Source organism: Dendrobium catenatum, unplaced genomic scaffold (genome assembly GCF_001605985.2).
Source record: "Dendrobium catenatum unplaced genomic scaffold, ASM160598v2 fragScaff_scaffold_114, whole genome shotgun sequence".
In the NCBI taxonomy this organism is placed as follows: domain Eukaryota; kingdom Viridiplantae; phylum Streptophyta; class Magnoliopsida; order Asparagales; family Orchidaceae; genus Dendrobium; species Dendrobium catenatum.
The window spans coordinates 958,856-966,348 of record NW_021318576.1 but is presented as its reverse complement, the minus strand read 5'-3'; the positions used below and the strand labels follow the sequence as shown (position 1 = coordinate 966,348).

Below are 7,493 nucleotides of genomic sequence, written 5' to 3'. Positions count from 1 at the left end.
CGGAGTGCAGTTGTTATATATATATATATATATATATATATAGATATATATCTTTTACTTGTATTCTAGATCTTGCGATTTTACCTCTTTACATATTGTTATAATTACATTTTCAGGAAGCATCATTTAATATGAAACTTCCAAGACGAAACATGATCGTGCAATTCACATGCAATTCCTGTGGTGGAAGAACGCAGCGTAGAGTCAATAGAGTTGCCTATGAACGTGGAACAGTGTTCGTTCAGGTATACCGTGAGCCTTTATGCTTTAGAGTGTCCATTGCTTTACATCAAATTATATTTGTTTTATGGGCATATAATTTATTATTTGTAGTTTCTCTGCCATAACCACTCAGCCGTGGCATCTAACACAAGTTTCATTTTACATATCAAACATAAATTTTTATTAAAAAATAAATATTTTATACTTTTCATTTCATATTCCTAAAAAATCATATAATAGATATATATATATTGATGCATGTTTAAGAACTGTTTTGTATTTTATTTACCAGGTGAAAATGCAATATATGCTGACTCTTAATAGTTTTTGGGTGGGCTTTAGTTTGGACAAATGCCATTCAATGTTTTTAATAAGGCATCTTATAGTTTGTGCTTTGATTCGAGCTGTTAAATTTTAAATGATTCTGCATGTAGAGCTACATGCTTTTGTCCACAGCTAATAAATTTCCTTACTATTGAGCTTTTTACCGCACTTACTGTATTTCTCTTTTAGATATATCAAATTTCCTTAATAATCCAAAATGATCTATGAGTAAACTTATCTGATGTCAGATGTCTCCAGTGTGCAGGATGCATGAAGAATCATAAGCTTGTGGACAACCTTGGTCTTGTGGTTGAGTATGACCTCCGAGAAAATCTTGATACAGATTTTGATGGCACTCTATAGGCAGGTGGCTTCCCGTCATAAGTTCTATAGCTAATTTGTATTTTTTTTTTGTTTCTGTTTTGACAAAAACTCATTATTCTAAAATTTTATATTGTATGGATGGTAGTAAATATATATGCATTAGTTCTTATTTTCTAATACCATTTTCCTTCCCTTTGGAGCAATTGTAATTAGAGGAAGGATAATTTGTATTTTGCTAAGATCATAGATTTTCCATGCTGCAGGAAAGGTAGCTAAAACACTCTTTTGTGAGTACCAAAAGAGCAATCGATTAACATAGGAGAAGCAATTTTAGCACCACGTGTAATATGCGATATTAAAGTTGTAAAAGTAAAGCATCTAAGAAGGATTACAACTTGAGAAAGGTTACAAAATTGATGAAATTATGTTCTTACGAAATTATTAATGAGGAAAAAGAATATCTCACCAAATTCGTACAACTTTTCTCAAAAGAAATTCAATGAAATATGCAAACTTTTCACATCAAATCTTCAAAGAGAACTAAATCGATCTTCTCTCAAAATCATTAAATACATTAACCCTAAAGAGAGAGCCAAAGAATTGTCAATGGCAATTTCCTTTAGAAGCTGCTCAAAGCAATCATTCTTCTAATTTAGGATGTGGAGGGGTTTAAGTCGTACCTATTCTAACTTCCTATGTTGAGACTAATTTTTAGTGTTTTTTTTGTTTTTCCATTTATTCTTAAACTTTTCATTAGGTCACTCCCCCGAATCTATAGTGAAAGAATTTCTTTATTTTTATTTTTTTCAATCTTTATTATATTGTCAATTCATTCTATTCATTGATCAACCATTGAAACCAGATCAATATCAACATTCATCTGCTTTGTTTTTTGTCGACCAAGCCACGCGAGTGAGGGAGAGGTGGCAGAGGATATAAGGAAAAAATATTTTTAATGGCCTAGCGCTGCAGCGCTACACGTAAAAAATCATATTTATTGTAGGACAGAGACACCAATGCCATGACGGCGGTTTCTGGCGTCATAGTGCTTTCAACCCTAGCGTTGCAGGGTTCACATGTACAGCGCCAAAGCGCTCTAATTCGACCAGCAATTCAAAATTTTATATTTTTCATTTTAAATGCTTTTCATATCTTTGGGTTTTTACACATTATTAGCATATCTATGACAATTCTTTTGTATGGCGTTGTCAGTTTGATGGTTGAAGTCGCTGATTGTTTGGGCAAAGTCATCGACTTGTTGGGTAAAATTATCAACTTGGTAAAGTTTTGGACTAGCTGGATGTAGTTTGGATGAAGCCTTGTGTTTGTGCTAGTATGTCTACCAATGCCTTTGACTAAATATTCTTTCGCAAGTTAAGTACATCTTGATCCGGGTGAGTTCACCATTTCAATTCTTTCATCCTGCCAAGTTGTCATGAATTGGGCTAACTTTGCTCTCTCTCTCTCTCTCTCTCTCCAGCTATATATATATCGATTTCCATATTTCTTTAGAGGGTAATTACAAAAGGAACAAGAGAATGAAAAAAATGTCTATTTTTGTTGTGACAGATTTGAGTTGAGTTTGATATATCTATTAATTTTTTATTAAAGATGAAATTTATAGCACACAAACTTTGAGAGTTTCTATGTGCTACTCTATAGATTGATGCTTTTGAAGACTTTGAGGGAGATTGTGCCCATCTAGAGAACTGATTTTGTAGCTCGTGAAGTTAAAACTAATTGGAAACATTACTTAGCTTTTAGCTTTTTGGTCGAACTGAGTTTTCTTGGTGACTTGGTAAAGGTGCTTGAAGTATCCGCAGAGTCGTCTTCATACTATTTTAGTTAAAGGCACACCTAATACTAGATCTTGGCTAGATATCTTGTAGAAATCGACCATCTTTAGAGGAACGCACTCTCTCTATAAATAAGCCAATTTGATTGCTGTGTCGAGTTCATACATAGCTACTTCATACATAATATCTAGAGAGGAGATTATTGATTTCGGTGGTATAAAATCTATTAGGAAATTAAGCTCGGCCCTCCATTGCAGAGCTTGAGAATGTACCAGGGACTTATGCTTTTTGTTCTAAGTAGAGTTTTCCTATATAATAAAAAGGAACTTGCGACCATTCAAAATAAATAAAAAATTATATTGATTTGAAATAAATAATAAAAAAAACGTTGATTTGACTACTGACCTCATTTCAAGTGTACGTGTGTCAAAGTGATATCTTGGGATTTGTCCCTCTTGAGGTGATAGAGTGATGCTTCATTTCTCATGAATTTTATTACAAATGTAATTGCAGCGACATCTTCTCTTCTTTTGCTTTCCTTATTCTTCTTTTTCTTTTGATTTTATCCAGATGAATGCAATGCAGCAGGGCTTCTTTGAGCCGTACTCTAAACTTTATGGAATTGAAATATAGATTTTCCTCATCGATCCCCAATCATAATGTTAAGTCACTATAAATGGAGCTTGGTGGTGTTGAAGATTTTGTGATTCGCGCTTTAGAAGAAGGCAAGTTTCAGAATACATTGAAGAACGATGAACTTTGTCTCATTTGCGACCAGTTTTGCCTAGAATTACAGCTCCTCTTTCTTCATTCTTCAACACTACGGCTAAGTGCCTAACTAGATTTTTCCGAACTATTTTGTTATCATAATTACATTCATAATTATCCCGTAAGAACAACGGGTCAAATTGAGCATAAATCTCTCTTTACATGTTCAAAGTAAGCATGGTTAAGATCACTTGATTTCTTCTCATTAACATTAATAAAGCCATAGGGTTGAAGAAAGTTGTTTATTGCCGGGGAAGGGGGGTGGAGGTTATTCTTTGTAAAGTATATGACCCATTAGTAAAGTTTCATCCATTGAGATGATGAGCTCATGCTTGTTTGATGAGTAGTTTGAGTTTATTTTATTTTATTTGAGCAAAGGAGTTGAATTGTGTAAAATATTTTTCAAACTTACCTATTAAGGTGGCTAGCCTATTCAGACAACCTTCACCGAGTATGCTGTGATCCTTTTTTTCTTATCACTGGTTTCTCTCTTATTGCTTAGTTTAATTATTTTCTACAAGGCTTCTAGTTTCCATGATTTTGGGCAAGATTCTTTCTTTATTTGAGCTTGGTCAACCTTTAGACATTGATTAGGGAGAATTTTTTGATGACACCGCTAATTCAAATGTGAGATCCTTGCAAAGAAGTAATAACATATTGAAAATGATTACGAGATAAAGAAGGTGAAAACTTTGCCAAGTTCTATTCAAGACCTTAAACAAATTGGCAAAATGAAAGATGAGATGGATTAATTGTCTTGAATTACAACATGTTTTTTTCATTAAACTCAAATCAATTGAGCAGAACTTTATTAAATATGTCGAGTAAGCCAATGAAAGAGTCAAAGAAGAAACATACTTAAAGCAGCATTTGGATTACGAGCTACTAATTTGCAAAATAAAGTAAGAATTTTAGAGAACTTGCTTGTTTAGTTTGAAGCGTAGTGAAAATAGCTCGTTGATTCTGTGTTATCTTTTGGGGAGCAAAACACTTAGTTAGACAATTTGGCAAAGTCAGTAAGCAAAAAAAACTTAGTCTTTCCTAGTCTGAGAAGATGCAGCTGATGAGCCCGTTTAACAATGGAAGAAATAGGAGCGAAAAATCATCATAATGTAAATAATGCATTTTTAAAAATTGACTTTTGATACACATCTTATATCACTATTTTATATGAAATATATACCTTTTTGTAATGAAATGAGTTCTTTGGACGTACTTGTCTTTTGTTCACTTGTTTTCTTCTTTTTTCTTTTTAATAATAATTAGAAGCAACTTATGATATCTTTTGTTGTAATGCTGTGAATACCAACATCAAACTTGTTGAGTGAAGATAGCAATATCTCTTATGCCTAAGTTATCTCACTTCCATAAAATATCTCTAGATAAATTCATCTTGGCCATTAATTGGCTTCAACTTTCCTTAAAGTCTTTTGTCTTTATGGGGTAACCACCTATTCTTGCCGACTAGAATGGATTGTTGTACTTCTTAATGAAAATCTAGTCCAAAAGGAGAAGAAGTATTCTTGGGCTGAACATTTTTATCTATTGGCACTAAGAATTTTTAGCATAGTACTTAATAAAATCTTGACAATTGATATTCTAGAATAGCTGGATAAAATTCTAGATTGTAAAAGTATAATAATTGAAATCTATTGACGTTGTTGTGTATGAATAAAGATTGAATAAAGACATCATTAAATAAGTTTGATGACAAATCTCACCTTATATACAATAATGACCAAACACAAATTAGAAATTCCCTTAGTACCAAAAATAATTTTACATGTTAAATTCTTTTTAATCGCAAATGCAATTGGATATTGAGTTCCTTCAGTAATGAGAGGTAAGCATCCAATTCTAGCACCGAATTTTGATGTCTCGAGCATTAATAAAACCATAACTAATCATGTAATGAGCAATTGTTGAAGTATGTTCTAATGATAAAAAAGTTTTTAATGTCAGTCAAATGAAAATTTCTTAGCACTCGTCACAAGAAATAAAGTTAAAATGTTTCTTTTATAAGATACATCTATTGGAAGTATAACTAGATTTGGGATGGTCACTCCATTTGACTGAGTACGTACTCTTCATATATATATATATATATATATATGCTTTGATCATTTGTTCAACTAATCCTGAAAGATGTCGACGATCTTTTATATTCCATCGTGACCATTGTCTTTATGAAAAGCATACTAATTCCTTGGTCTCTATTTGTGTGGTTCTGTATATAACGAAGGCATTTGATGGAAGTAGTCTTCATACCTGATTGCTTTCACTAGCTTAGTGTCATGATAGGTTCTATGTTAGTTTAACATTGGTGTTGTTGTGAGTTCCCATATTCATGATATCAAGATCTTGGTACCTCCTCCTGATTGTATTTTTTGACATTTATGTGGTTGGTGTGTTTTAACATTTTCTCTAATGTATTTGGTTGTTTTAGTCCTAATATGTATTTCAATGATCTTTATTTAATTTTCTAAGTGCATGCAACAAGGGTGTCTACGAGTTCCAGATCCTTGAATTTAATGCGGGTATAGTTGTGAGTTTCCATATTCGAGATATGGAGATCTTGGTACTTCCTCATGATTGTATTTTTATACATTTATGTCATTGTTGGCGTGTCTTAACATTTTTGCTAATGTATTTGGCAATTTTAGTCCTAATATATATTTTAATGATCTTTATTTAATTCCCTAGGTGCACACGACCAAGGTGTCTACAAATTCCAGATGCTTGCATTTAACATCTCATGTTAGAAGTTATTGATAATTTTTTGTGACAACTCTTCAAGTTCTTATCTAATTGCCAAAAGGGCTTGCGAGATCTTCAATAGCTTGGCACTAGCAAATTGAGGGATGAAGAGTTATTTGAACTTGGTGAATGATGTTATTGCTACCAATGAAAGGTTCGAGAATCACCTAAGATGTAATTACTTAGTACTTGTAAAGAATTAGTGGGATTTCAAGGTGTTGATGATGTTGATATTGATTAGGGAGGTTATTAACTCAATGTTCAGTGGAATCTAAGTCATTTAAAAAATTTGCTAAAGGTTTCACCTCTGAAATCGCCCTTCAGAATCAGGTAAGATTTCCTCTTCTTAGTTCATGGAGCAGTGAATTTTTGTACTATCTGGATATAGTTTTTACTCAGCGCTTGGGTTGAAGACAGTGTTCTGGTACGTGGTAGTTTCCTTCAAATGATTGAATCTGAAGATTAGGCTAGCATATATCTACCCTTGGAGTTGTTTTAGTAATGTGCTCGATATCTTCCTAGATCTTCCTCGTGATCCTTTCTTCCATCTTTACTAGTTTCTTGTTTGTCATGGAGTGTTGGTTGTCCATGTTCCCTAAAGAGTCTTTTCCCTGCTGTGCTCCTTGTGGTTTTTGACTTATGTTTCTCGGCATAACTCCATGCTCATTGTACCTTATAGTACATTTGATCCATTTTTATCCCTGAGTAATATCAAAACTATACTTCTAAGATTTGTAAAGCTCATAGAGCAAAAACAAGAGAGAGAGAGAGAGAGAGAGAGAGATTCTAAAGTGAGAATGTTTATTGATTTCATTTGGTACCCCCTTCTGCTTATATTTCTTTGTTCGGGGCTATGATTTTTGGTGCGACAGGAAAGCCTACTAAAACGTTAAGTAAATACATATATAACTACATTAGGTGTGTTTTCTTTGTAAGCGGTGTATTTTCTTTGTTCTGATGCCAGTCATCTCTTCATTAGCTCATACTACGCTCACCTGATAGATGTGGTGGGCTTCTGTTTGATTATAGTTCACCTTTAATTGAATTTATGGTCATTATGATTGAAGAATAGGCCATTGCATGCAGGTCAGAGGCCGCAATTCTGTTGAGGTTACCTATAGAGTGAAATTGGTAGAATGAATGGTGAACTAACATTAATAAATTCTAGTTTTATTTGATTTTTCTTCTTTGCTTGCGACATATTAAACTTGAAGATATGGTAATGGAAAAATGCAAACCGTGCCAGCATTTTTGTTCTTTTGGCTATGAGGAATGCCATTTTTACTGAGGTGCGTTGACGGC

At 33.2% G+C, this 7,493-nt stretch overlaps 1 long non-coding RNA gene across 2 annotated transcripts; it reads left to right on the top strand.

Annotated features, from left to right (window-relative positions):
- Window positions 1-81: 81 nt before the first annotated feature.
- Window positions 82-6,449, top strand: LOC110099512. Of its 2 annotated transcripts, none has more exons than XR_003701742.1 (3): window positions 82-245; window positions 805-913; window positions 6,138-6,449. It is a non-coding gene; the product is annotated as an uncharacterized LOC110099512 (long non-coding RNA). The 2 variants fall into 2 exon arrangements; XR_003701741.1 differs by lacking the exon at window positions 6,138-6,449 and adding an exon at window positions 3,237-3,875 and having other exon boundaries at window positions 83-245.
- Window positions 6,450-7,493: the final 1,044 nt, after the last annotated feature.